This window comes from Ixodes scapularis, unplaced genomic scaffold (assembly GCF_016920785.2).
Source record: "Ixodes scapularis isolate PalLabHiFi unplaced genomic scaffold, ASM1692078v2 PGA_scaffold13__105_contigs__length_92229423, whole genome shotgun sequence".
NCBI classification, from domain to species: Eukaryota; Metazoa; Arthropoda; class Arachnida; order Ixodida; family Ixodidae; genus Ixodes; species Ixodes scapularis.
Window position 1 is genome coordinate 72,277,228 of NW_024609839.1, and position 14,344 is coordinate 72,291,571.

At 45.8% G+C, this 14,344-nt stretch overlaps 1 pseudogene; it reads left to right on the top strand.

The window, feature by feature from the left end:
* Positions 1 to 9,610: 9,610 nt before the first annotated feature.
* On the top strand, positions 9,611 to 10,739 carry LOC120842940 (annotated as a pseudogene).
* The last annotated feature ends 3,605 nt before the right edge of the window (positions 10,740 to 14,344 follow it).

Here is a 14,344-nt window from a genome sequence, read left to right on the forward strand (position 1 = left end):
TTAGCTCAAATGAAAGCTGCACATAGCAACGCGTTTAGAAAACATTGTATTACTTGGGAAAAATATCACACCCCTAATTACTCAGTACGAAATGGCACGAGGTATGCATACGTCTACAGAAAAATGTGATTGTTTGAAGTCAAAACATTGAGTCACGCAATTATTGCTGTAAGAGTGGCCTAGGCAGAGAAGGGCTTGGGGGGTCGAACCCCCCCCCCCTTCCCAAAATGCCAAACCTGCAGGGGGGTAGGGGGGGGGGGGACACATTGGCCTTTGCGGCCCATTCCCGGGGACACGACTTTCACCGACAACCTCGAACCACGATTATCTGCCCCGCTTCCCGGGTGAACACCCATACAGTCAACAAAAGAGGAAGGCAAGCTGTAGTCGATACCAGCCCACTTAAGGTGCTGAAAGGGAAAGACGTTCTCCTCGAGGCGTCCTAGCAGGAACCAACGGCCACGGTGGTTCCTGCTAAGCCTTAAGAGGGAGATGAGCCGTCAGAGATAACTGCCCTATTAATGGGCGTCCAAGGTCATTTCCGTTTCGGCTAAGGAGGGGGACGGTATCCTCCGGTCGAAACTGGAAGTAATTAAGTTTTTGCGCTCGTTATGTCGAGGGAGCCTTCGTGTAGACAAACGTCATTTTTATTTTGATATATGATCTCCCGTTATGAATTAAACATTTCATGACCGTATGTACGAAACTGCACCCCGCATTTTGCCAGTGTCAATGGCTGACATCCGTAGCTGCTGCGTGACGTCACAAAACGCAAAGGTTTGTCGGATGGTCGGGATAACAAGCGTTGCTCGACTGATGTCTTGTATTTTGTTTCGAATTATATAATCTCCTTGGCTGTACCCTGCTGAAATACACCTCTTTTAATGCAGTTCCCAAAGCGTGCGCAAAAATATCACGCCTTTTAGCAGGATAAACAGCCATTAGCTCCGAGCAAACGCATGCCGTTTCGCGCAAACACAACTGCGACGGCCACCAATCGAACTAAGAGCAATAGGAGCGCTTGCAAAGCAAAGGATGCAGATTTCGTCTCTGAAGCGGCAACTAGGTACACGAAGCGGCATCGGGGTACATATTTCGGCGGATTCACTGGACCGGTGATGAGTCTGCGGGTCGTCCTCTCGGAGGCGATGTCCGCGGGTCGAAGGCAAACGGCGAATCGTTCAAATGCATGTCGTCACTTGACTTGGACGAGCTTGGTGAATCGTAGCCAGGCTCTATTTTCAAATGCGGGTCAAACAGAATTTGGCTGCACGCGTGCTAAATACACCTTCTGGTATTGTTTCCAGGTTGCCTAGCTGTTGGTTTCGGTTTCGCTGCATAATCAAAAAGTGATTGATCCGATTTCTGCGAGGAGTGGATGGACGTAGTTTAATATCGTTGGCACAGTATCACACCTCAGCTTGTGAGCCTTCTCTCCGCTTAGAGCTCAGCTCGTAGCTCTCTTCTTTGAGATGATTGCTGCATAAGCGGGATCTCGATCTTGACGGGAACCCAGTCCCTACGCACGGCAATGATCAATTTTGCTCGTCACTGCACGTCTCGCGGTAAGGTGTGGAACGTCATGTCTTGGCTCGCATGTGCTGCCCGGTAGTTGTGGCACCCAACCGCGCAACAAAAATTTCACCTAACCTCGAAACAAGTCGAGCACAACAGAGGCATTCACTCGCAGGTAAGCGAAGAGACAGAAATGCTCGCTTTGTGTTGTGTGACGTCAGAGCTCCAATGTGGCCACCGAAAGCTGCGCTTACGCTAGAGTGCGATTGGAACAGTATAAATTCAATTACTCATGCAGAGGGGCATATAAAATTCAGATATTGTACGTACGATGCATCTTGAGGCAATAACAACGATATTCAATTGTTTTCTCGAATACAAAATTTGACCGCACAATCCCTTTAACCTGTTTGTGTGTTTGTGCGTGCTCTCGGGCGGGGCCAGACCATTTGGCGAACGGCGTCCTGGCCTAGGGACGCAGGAAGAGGGGACCTTATAGAAAGAACGGTTTTACGCGTTCTCTTCGTGTTCTCATGTTGCTCTCATGTCGAACGGCAGACTGTACATAAAATGTAAATAAACAGTCTGAGAAGAGACACCGTGGCTCGCTTCCAACTCTTCCCGATGTCCTGGGCAACGCATGGCTCCAGCGGAGATCGACTACGTGGACAAGCCCTGAGTCTTGACAACACGCCGTCGGTTTTGCACGGGGCATGGAGCAAAGGGGGAGCGCGGACTATCTCCAACTTATATGCTTTCGGTAAGAGTGTTTGTGGGGTAGAAAATGCTCATATAAATAAAATGGACAATATTCCTTCATTCATGTTTATTTAATGCGATTCGGAATTTGAATCTCAGATATATAAAGAACGGATATTTCGAAACACTTGTGGGGTTAAGGGGGGGGGGGCAATTTAAAGGCCAAGTATAACAAACTATCTTCTCTCAAATACACAGCTCAATCAAACCAGAGTCAACATAATAAAACAAACACATGGTGATAGTATAAAACAATGTCAGTGATGTAAGTAATATTCAATGAATTGTAAAAACAACTGCACTGTAAGCGACGGGGGGCGCTGCGCTCACGCACACCTTGAGTACAGTACTGATCAGAATTACGTGCTTTCGACTAAAATTAATAATAAACAGTTTATTTACATCGTACGTTGATGGTGGAAATCAAGGAAAAAAGCTGTATATGGTACAGCTTGACAACTCCATGACAAGTTGACGAAAAAAAAAAACATTCACAAACCTTGATTGCCACAATTTAACAAAGCGTGTTTCGGACATAATATATTTTATCCTCGGCTATAGCAGGAGTGACCTATGTACAGACAGAAGTTATGAGGCCCCAAAAGTTTAGTTATCTTCAAGTAGGTTAAGTATTTTTTGGGATAGTATGGTTAAGCATTTGTGTGTCATAGTTCGTTCTTGCAGATACCACCTCCCAACATTTGCACGACGGGTAGAACATCCGTGAATATTTTCAGAGAGCTGTCCAAGGTTTACCAAAACGTTTGTACCCCTAATTTGTTCAAGTTTTAGGTTAGTGACAAGTCTATAGCTAAACAGAGCATGCATATTGATAACGCGAAACTTCTTAAATAAAAAGGCTGTGTGAAAATCAAATGAAACGTCTTCTTTAGCCCTTAACGCTTCTTTTTACAACAAGTGTATTTTTTCTAGCTTTGTTGACGTTGTTGTACTATCGGGGAAAAATGAAATGCGAACGGAGGAGAGCGTAGCTCGCGGTACAGGCTGCGCCGCCTGGAAGTGAGCCGAGGGGCGAGGGTGCGTGACCTACTTTGATGTGTTCACGCCCCTCGATTGCCGCTCCCCCAGCTTCGGCAGTGCGCCTCTCAGTGCGCTGAAAGCTGTCACTGCTATCTTTGCCTGCTTGGCGAGTGCGGCGAGCTTCTTTGCACCGCACGCGCTGAGCCAGCAAAGATAGCGGTGATAGCTTTCAGCGCACTAAGAGGCGCACTGCTGAAGCTTGGGGAGCGCAGAGGGAGGGCGTGAACACGTCGGAATAGGCCACGCACCCTGGCCCCTAGGCTCACTTCCAGGCGGCGCAGCCTGAACCGCGAGCCACGCGCTCCTCTGTTCGCATTTCATTTTTCCCCGATAGTACCTCTGACTTATTTCAATAGTTTATGTGGGAGTAAAATAATGAGTTGTATATTAATAATTTTACCTTTGCTGGTAACATGCACCGGTTGCAGTTTATCACACTTACTACTTGTGACAGCTTAGAAATAAGGTAGTTGGCACGACTATCCCGTGACATATTCTCCGTAAAAATGACACTTAAAAGCTTGAAAGAGCTGACAATTTCTGTTTTGGAGGAGTTCAAAACAATATATTTTGTAATAGTGACTAGCTTATATTTTGGGCGAAAAAACGTTGCTTTTGATTTTAGACGTTGATTTGTAGGGAATTGATATGACTCCAAATCGCTAATGCAGATAAAGCCTAAATTGCCATGTCAAAAAGCACATAGACTTTTTCAGCTGAAAAAAAGCTAACTAGTGTCGTCGGCATAGTTGATAAATGTTGCATCAGAGTTAATATGTACAATATCATTAACGTCAATATTGAAAGAAAGGTGACTACAAAACTTCCCTGTGGAACACCAGAAAAAAATACACTTAGAACTTGACGAATATCCATCAATATAAACTAATTGAATTCGATGCTCCAGGTAAGATCTCACCAACTGCAAAGCATGCCCTCGAATCTCATATGTATCCAATTTTGCTAGTAAAATTTCATGATTGAGGAAAGCAAACATGAAAATATATTAACTTTTCCGTGTGGCAGGGGTACTAAACTTACTATTTACAGTAAACTAATTTACTTGTCTATATGGGCTTGAGCTGCCTTATAACAAAAGATAACTTATTTTGTATACAATAATAATATTACCTTAATACAGTTAAGATGCTAGTATAAACGCGGTAGAGGCAACGCAATAACATTTGTGTAAATAAACACATCACCACAAACAACGCATTTTGAATAATAACACAAGCTTGTTTTTCACCTTCCAGTGAGAACTAGATTACTACGCATATTTACAAATGTCGACGCAACTGCACAGGGACAACGACAAAGAACAAAACTCCATTCTATCACAAAATTTAAAAAAAAATGCACCAATTTACTCGCGTCCTACGTGACCAAGATAGCCCGTAAATAAGTTGTTTCTTACCTGTCGATCGTATCCATACGTCCCACAATATCCGCGACGAAAACATTTGAACACAAACTCCAAGTCTCTCCTTGTCGGGAGAGAGGTCGATCGATAACCGACCAGTGTCATTGTTGGCTAGTTGTCACACGTCACTCAAACCGTAGCAGGACTTGTTCCACAAATCCACGTAAATGCCGTAGTATCAAGCAAACACGCAAAAAAAGAAACAAGAAAACTACCCGAGTCTGCGGTGACAAGTCTCAGAAGTACCGCACACGAGAGCAGCGGCGACGAAAGGCTTAAGGTTGTCCACCCATCTCTTGCCCGTGTGCGCTCCCTGCCGCGATGACTGGATTTTTTTTTTCGGTTTCCTTCCCTTCTGAAATGTCTCGGCGTTCCTTTGCAGACAGTCAGCGGCTCATACACAACGTAAATTTACCGGAATCGGAGCCCCTATGAGGGAAGATGTCGCATCGGAGTTGTTTCATTCGAAAAGTGGGGGAGCTGCGGGATTGCACATAGTCCCGCGGTGACGGGATACTCATAAATATTAATTTGGTACTTTCAATCTTGGTAACGCGTTGTATATTAAGTTTATATTATATATATATATATAATAAATTGCACAAGACTGCGGTTTTAAAACGTATATTAATGTCAAATAAACGCGCACGAACACCACCGCGTCGCTTGACAAGAAACATTTTTTTCACGTCGATAGCAGAGCTTTTTCACGTAGTTGCGCCATGGCCTTCCTTCCTCCGACATTGTGATGTAACCACTCAGAGCGCTACGGCCTTCTTCTCTAGGGGGTGTTGGTTGGGGGTTTCGGCAATCGGAAACACGCAAATGGGCAGGGGGGGGGGGGGGGGGGGGGGGGGCATTAAGCCTAGGATCCCCTGACTTCTGCAGCCCGAGCTGGCGTCCGTCCGCCTTTGTAGCGAAACCTTATTAAACCTAAGTTGGGCCCCTAAGATTGCGGAAATGTAACTAAGTTAAGCGTTCCTCTGGCGTGCCGCCTGGGTTAACTTAAACTGAATCAGAAGAGGGCAGAGAAAGGACTCAACGGTGTTCAAATCCGGCAAGTAGTGCGGGTGAGGAAAGGTCTCGGGCTGTTCCAACCGAGAAACGGGTATGTTTCTAATACTTTGCGAGCGGGTGCCCTGTCAATAGACAGTTTTAGTATAGCGTTGCAGGCGCTAGCGTACGCAATACGCAAAAGTATATCGTACGCTATAAATAGCCTGCACAGACCCCTTTTAGTGGTCCGTTCCGGAAACGCTACCAAGTCGACCGCTTACTAGATAAATCGCAGAACCTGCAGCTGTGATTTTGAGTGTTACTTAGCGCCACCTAGCGCCTTAAAAAGACGATCTAACATTAAAAAGTCACATTGGCTCGGCCTCAGTTTGGCTTGGTCGGCCAAGTAGCCAAGCCAAGCAGCGCCCGCGGTCACCAAGAGGGAAAGCACGACGAGCAATGACTTCGACGAGAACTTTATGATGCTCCCGTCGAGCATCTTGTCGAATCGCCACCTGTTAGATGTTCTTTCATGGGAGGAAATTGACGATATCGTGATGTGCCATGTCGAACGACGCCTTGCGAGAAATTATTTGTATCTCGATGAAAAATAATCAGAAATGCGTCGCGCGACCGAGAAGGAGCTGTTCAGGTATCGGTCGCGTCATGGACAGCTCGACATAGAAAACCTCAGCAGTGCAGTGTTCAAACAGCAGTTCCGGTTTGATAAAAAAGATTTTGACGATCTCGCTCGTGGTTTCCTGATGCCGGAGTTCGTGACCAGCAGTCAGGACGTAGTCGTGCCCGGCCGGAAGCATTGTGTCTGACACCTCGGAGGCTCGCCAACCTGAATAGATGGTGCGACCTCGAGCCAGTCTTCGGAAAACATGCCTCAGTGATGTCGAGCGTCACTTCTCAAGTGCTGCAGCACATTTCGCAAACTTTTGGTCGCGTTCTGACCAACTGCAACAACCATGAGTGGCTGACGCCTGCCAGGATGGTGGAGTTTGCAAGTGTAAGTCGGCTTCCTTTTCCGGTTACGGTGTCAAAAAATGCGAACTTTCAAGTACTGAGACCTCAGTGGGCTGTTAAAGGGCAACTCCGCTCAATTTTTGCTACTGAGAAAACAATGTAATCCTATTCAGTATAATCTAGAAAGGCTACAAGTCAAATATTGGAATTGAATTCCGTCTAAAAAAGTTGTACAAGCGTGAAAATAACAATATCGGCTAACTATAGCGGGAACGTGCGGCGCAGCCAACATTGCACTTCCGCCGATCTGCTTCCGCCGCTTCCACCGTCAGTGACGTCTATAGCATGCGCAGGTGTTTTCTTCGTTTTTTCGTTTCGAGGTACAAATCCCACAGGCGGCGACACGCTCGCCGCCTCCGGCGGTCACTCTGCCCTCTGACTCTACCAACTATTGGGACTCCACCTACTCTACCTCGGAGGTGGTGTCCACGTGATCTGCGAGCGAACGCGGAGGCTCCGAAAAAATAGTCAGAGTGCAGGCGAGCTGGTGTAAGTTGAACATGACTGTAAACCTTCTGTTGTGTTCTCTTTTCTGCCCCAGTCGGAGGCTCCGGTTGCGTTTGTTGTTGTGCTGGTTGTGCCGTGTTCATCTTTCGTTGTTTCGTGCTTTATTTAGGCAAGAGGCGCGTAGATTTGTTCCTGGTGTGCCTTTGCAATGGCTGGCAGAAAGCGCAAAGGCAGAAGCTCACGTTGTTGTGTCGCTGGCTGCCCGAACTACCAGCTAAACAGCCCAGTCCTCTCTTCCACAGGTTTCCTGGCGACATTGAACGGCGGAAACTTTGGACGGACGCCCTGTACCTATGGGACCCTGAGAAGCCCTTGTCGCCAACTGCCAGGATATTGATCTGTTCCGATCACTTCTTGCCCGAATGTTACGAGCGAAATATGCGCGTGTTAGCTGACTGTGGCTTCTCGACGAAGTACGCGAAGCTGAGGCCGGACGCCGTGCCGTCGATCTTCGCACGCCGCACAGCTTCCCCAACAGCAGACGGCTCAGCGGTGGCTCCATCATGTTCAGATCTCGACAGCCAGGAAATTGAGTGGCTAACGCGATTTTACGTCGGCAACATATGCAATCAAATATTACTCCAGCACATCGCTTTGGCATAGACAAGTGTTGAGCGATTGCTCATGCAACCAGAACACGTTTTCACTACGCGATCGCAAGCTTTCGAGATGTATCTTTCTTGCGGGGCATTGTTAACACGATGCACGATGCGTACGTTCACTGTCTCCTGACAGACTGGCAGTCGCTCATACGCAACAACGCACTCGTTTCTATCGGAGGGTTGCATGGGTTCATAGACACGGGGGCTATTGGAACTACGCAATCGGAATTTAGAACAACGAACGGTCGCACCACGCAAGTTATTAGAACAACGAACAGAAGCCACACATGCTGACTACGTTGCAACAGTCCTTCCTCAGACCCGTTCAGGTTAGAAATACAGCTCTCCCAACGTGCAAGCGCGTGCAGCGTGCACGAGAACGTAGAACGCGTGCACGAGAACGTGTGATTGCACTGGCTTCCCCGCATAAAATAAGATATGACGGCGGCTACAGGCCCAGCTTGCATCTACTGCAATTGCGTACAAAATATACCTTGGCAAGAACTTACCTCGTTGTATGTTTCGGTTCACAACGGAAATGAAGCGAAAGCCGTCCTGTGCAGCCGATGCGATGCAGATGACGTGTGTGCAGCGCATGTCCGTGCGGAAGGCCACGTGACCCTTTGTATCCCACGTGTTGTGTGCATGCTCTCGACGTCGACCGTAAACGCTGACGATAGTGTTGCCCATCCTTGCCGAAGTTTCGGTTTCGTTTTGCGATTTTGCTTCTTTCAAGATTACTCGGAAATTAATTTACTTTTCGGGGAAAAGAGTATGCAGGGTCGTTTATGAGTGCTTTGCAAGGTAACATCATCCACTAACTTCAAATTTTCAAAATTGAGCGGAGTTGCCCTTTAAGGAACCCCAGCTGTGGTCTAAACTAATTGGGAATCTTCTGTTCAGACTCGTGCAATGCTTACCTAGCTTCTGGGACGTCCGAAAATAAAAGGGCACTGTTGTTACACAGTTGGCTCTCTTAGTTTTGCTGGCACTGCACACTGAACCGACCGCATTTCAAACAATGCTCGATATCTAGTGCATGCAATCCAGCTTTCATAGTTCTGTTAACAGACAAACACAATATTTTTACTGCCAGTGGCTCACTTATACCTGCCCATTAGCTATCCCAATATCAAGCACGAGTAATGTGTACAGAAGAAAATGCAAAAGATAACACCTAAAAGAAGGAAAAAACACGTAGGCTTAAATCTTCATTGAAGTCATCGTATTCTTAGAAGTATATTAGAGCTAGCAAGCCAAGTATTCAGGTTGAAGTGTATAATGGAAGTTACTCTTAATAAGACGAGACTAAATTGTACCGAGCTCATTTTGCGCACTCGTCTGGACCATATATTGCTAATCTTTTACCTATTCTCAGCCGCCACAGAAATTTGTGAATTGGGCGTTGACACGGCACTTTAGCTATTGTTTCCTTTTGGCTCGCTCATATGTCATCACTTTCTCATTAGATGTGGAAACTTGCATCAAGACTTGCTTGTACCGTGACGACCACTTCACTAATGCGGGTCTTTAAAAAACATTAGAACCGATTACAACAGTCATAAAGGCAAACAATATATCTTAATTTGCTTCTTCTCTTCAAGGCTGTCCACAACAAGGGTGGGCCTTTGCTCAACTGTTGGGGCTTCATTGATGGCACGGCTCGCCCCATATGCCGCCCGAAAAGGAACCAGGAGGCGTACTTCTCTGGCCACAAAAGGATGCACGCGTGGTAAAATATCAGTCCATATATGTGCCCTAACGGCATTGTGTGCCAGCTCGATGGGCCATATCCTGGAAGGCGGCACGATGCAGGTAATTGTAGAGCTGTGTATCGGTGCACCACATGCAGCTGCATTTAGCGTTTAAACGTGGCAACAAGTTATTTGGTCACGAAAAATTTCACTTACCTTTGAACAGTGCTTTGACTGATGTTTAAAATGAAGAACAGCCTGACAACAAACCAAGAATACTCTCCCAACACCTTATACAAGCTTCATTTAGTGTGTCAATGGTCTAATATGATGCGGCTACAGCATGCTTGATTTATACTCGGAATGTGCAAGAATAGAAGTGTTTGTGATGCAATACTGTGGAAACAGATTTGTAAATCATTTACCATAGCGTGTGCCCTTACCCTTCCGCTCTGTCAGCTCAGACCGGCTGCATGTTTATGTTCCTGTTTATCCGGTTATGCATGCGTCTGTCACATTTTATGTAGATGTTGCTGTATTTTTGGATAACGCACTTATTGTGCACTTCCTGTCATTTTTGTCACAGTTTTGTGGAGTCTGTGCAGCCTCTGCTTCTGATGCCCCGCCATCATTGTGACTTTCTAAACACTGAACAAATTGATGAAGGCAGACTTGTCACAATACATTGCAGAGTGGCTGCACACAATCGATTAACCATTTCATACTCTTAATTTGTCTATGCCACATTTTCGAATTTTGTTTTTGGTGAGCTTTAACAGCTTGACAAGGCAGTCTTCGTTTATAGCTTGGAGAGACTGGTGGGAAACCAAGATCTTGTCATCTATGGAGACCCAGCATATCCCCCGAAGCCACTGCTCTTGAAGCCGTACGGCGGTTCTTCCTTGACGCCTACTCAACAGGCCTTCAACTTCGGGACGAGCCGTGTCCGCCAAGCCGTGGAGGAGGGGGTTTGGCAAAGTATTTGCTGAGTTTGCTTCGTTGCACTTCAAAAAAAATCAGAAGCTTCTCCGGCAGCAAGTGGCACAAATGTATAAGGTTGGAACAATTCTCTGTAACTGCCACACGGCCATATATGGCAGCCATGTAACAAGTTACTTCAACTTGGACCCGCCCAGCCTTCAAGAGTATCTGAGGCCAGTGGCAGCGTGAATGCTCTGTATTTTTATTTATTAATTTTATTTCACATACTATTAGTCAACTGTTTAGGAATCTCATAGGAGGGGGAAAAGAATATTTCAAACAAACTATGCAGGGGTAAAACAACTAAGTCACTTGCATTCGCACATATAAGTCTAAATTTCAGGAAGCGCACTCAATGTAGAAAAAAATTCTTCAGGTAGGCTGCAAGACAACGCTTTCGAACAGTACATTCCACTCGCATATTGTGTGTGGAAAAAAGAAAAAAAATTTAAAGCACTCTTTCTTGTATTTGTATTCTTGTAGATGTCAACTGTGCTTATTTCTTGAAATTCTGGACTGATGAGGTGTAACATACGATGCTGGATCAATATAAAAAAGATCAATAAGAACCATATACTTTCCAACCTTAAGATTGCTGTACAAGCACCCTACATTGCCAAAGGAGTGACGTCTTAAAGGACATTGTCAACTGCCCAGTCAAATGTTGTGACATACCCAACGTACATAGTACCAAGGTGGAGGGAGGTAGGCCAACTACTCCGCAGGAGCTTCAGAAAAGAAAAAAAATGTTTTGGGCATGTTTATACTGTTTTTAGGTTAGTCTGCCTTCAACGAGCGACTTGTCTCTCAGCTGTAGATGATCAATTTAGCTAGTGCAGTACGACTGCTAGCCTGGGGTCTTGGTGCCTGTGAATCCACTAGTTAAGTGTATGTGATTGTTTTTTTTTACTCATTTTCAACTATATTGCACATTCCACGGCTTTCTAAGTTTTGTTCCGTACATCTTTAATTGTTTTCCTTTTTGAATGTATGTTTTCTCTCCACTCCTGCATGACCTCATCGAGCTTGTAATATTTTAAAATAAATAAATAAATAAACAGTGTAACCGAAACATGGATGTTTTGCTGCGGGTCCTTTGGAGACCATGCAGTACTTTCATTCTACATTCTTCTGCCACGGTACAGCATGCCACTCCAACAAATGAATCGGTGGCTTAACGGCTGATCCTCAGTACTCATATAATCAAAACATACTCAGCCTTTAGGCAGTCACCTTCGCGGTCAGATCACGTGGTACAAAGTGCCCCCCGCGGCCGCTCGCTGCTTCCCCAACGTTGCCATTACGGCTCCGGAGCATCCAGGCGGCTGCAGGCCTGGATGCTCGCCTGGTGCACCGAAAACTCCCCAGAGTCCAGAGGCAAGGACGTAGAAGAAACCGCCAGTGCGAAGACGGCAGAACTTCTAGCAATCCTTTGGGCGGTAGAAGAAATCACCCAAGGAACTCCAAAGACCCTGCATACTATCATCGACTCAAAACAAGCCGAGTATGAGAGCCTCAATGCAAGCAGCGAGGATCGAACGGTGCAGCCAATAAAATCTCGAGCCAAGGAGTTTCGACTCCAAGGCGAGGACTTAAAGGGGTACTCCGCCGATTTTTGAGCTACCTCAACTAACTGTATTTTCTGACTCCCCGGCCTTTGCCCTTTCTGGTATGCTATTTAGTATCGTGAAATTCATAATAGTTATTGCGAAATCGGCAAATGAAAATGATGCAAAAACAAACATTCAAATATACCCGCCCTTTTCAGGGCCGTGACGTCACTGGAAGTTTAGCTTGCCAGTCGGGCGAGCAGTCTAAAAAATAGAATATGCCAATCATTTGTTCCGTGCTGGAGCGCGGGGACTGGAGCGAGCTTCCAAAGCATTCATTTGACACCATGAAACTGCTTCGAATCAGTTGGGAACAAATTCTACAGTCCAAAGAGTGAACCCCTGCACTTCCAATGACGTCACTTTTTCATTGTTGCCAGTAGAGACTTTCAGTTTGAAAAACACGGTGAGGACTAAAATTGTAAATTCAATAACTTCGTGAAAAAAAATTATTTTGACCTAATATTTGGGATACTATTTTGGCGATGTTGTCTGGCGAGTTTAGCAAAATTTCAAGCAAATCGGGGACCATGAAGAAATCGGCGGAGTACCCCTTTAAAAATCGCATGTATTCCGGGTCACTGCAGGATACACGGGAATGAGAGAGCTGACGATGCCGCGAAGTTTAAACTACATATCTTTCCATCCTCACCGGGTAACCTCAGTCCCTTCGAAAGAAGTTCACACTTGGTACAGGACCCCGAAGAAGCCAAAGAGGAGGAGCGAAGGGCCAGGAAACTAAGACTGGCCTCACTCTTGCCTCCAGACGATTTCCCCGTCCTTTCTAGCATCTCAAGGTGGGAGGGGGGGTGCGTACGTAGGCTTCAAACTAAAAGGGCCATCTCACCGGTGTGGCAAGCCAGGTTTTACACACCAACGTTGCCTGAAGACGTCGGTCCGGACCCATCTTGCAAAGCGTGTTGCCAAAAAGCCGCATGCATGCATTTGGTCTGGCACTGCAAGGACACAGAGAAGCGAAACCTAGAAGCCATCGCAGAGTTACAGCCGGAACCATGGCCTTAAAGCTACAAAAATTGGACCCGCGCAAGCATCAAGAACGCTCACAGAAAACAAACGTCGTCATCCCTTGTCAGTTTTATTCGACCTTTAGGCCACTTCCCCTACCATCTGATTCCCTTCCTCATTCCCACCTCATCTGCCTGTCTTGCCAGAAGGTTTCAACCAAGAGGAAACGACATGATCCCCTTTTCTTTTCAATAAACGTACTTACTACCCCTACAGTTACAAGAGATTACAACGCACTTGGTCAGAGTCCGGCAGAAATGCACGAGAACAAACCTTTGCTGTCTTCTGGTAACCTAACTTTATTTCTTCATTGTTTCAAACATCTGTTTGCACAAAGTGCTGCATCGAAAATTCGGGAGCGTTTCATTCTCTCCAAATTCATCAAATTAAATTACCTTGAACAATGATTCGCTAAACACGCTTTTTTATCTTAGTAAGCAGTGCCTATTTCTTGATGGGTTATATTAAAACATACTACCCTAACCCAACCGTTCATTATTTTGTAAGAATCCATTTTTGTTCTCGCGTAAAACAAAAATGGGCCGGGAAAATTACAGGCTTCAGTTGAGGTACTTGGTACTTTTTGGTGAAAGACCTGCTTGAATTTACAAAAAAAAAGAAACAATCTTTTTTGTCAAAACCTATTTTGTGTATGTGTGAACAGCCTCTGAAGACAACGATTGCGGGAATCAAAAATTTGACTAAAACAAAGCTGTTACTCAGAAGTTTCCTTTCTCTTCTTTTCTGTGTTTTCTTTATTCGTTTCTTTAAGTTGTGGGCGCCTGCCTTGACGCCACGCACCAAGAACGGCAACCAGAGACCCAAGCGCCGCAAGCGACGGCAGAGGGCGCTTCATTGTGAGGGCCGTTGTCCCGAAGGAATTATTTAAAGGCACGGCCGAGCGGGTACTTGGCTCCTCGGCTTTGGATCAGCGCTCCGGTATCTCGAGCGATAGTAATGTTCAAGGGATCAAACGGCGTAGTCCGGTCAATCCCAACGGCGGTCGGCGGAGCCCGCAAAGTTCAACCTGACCCTTCACCGAAATTTTGTTTTGTTTGTTTTATGTGTATTTGTTTAATATATGAAGCACATAAAAGCACCAACCAGACTTTTAGAGAGTTTTATTTTATTTTTATTTCATAATACCTTGAAGGCCCG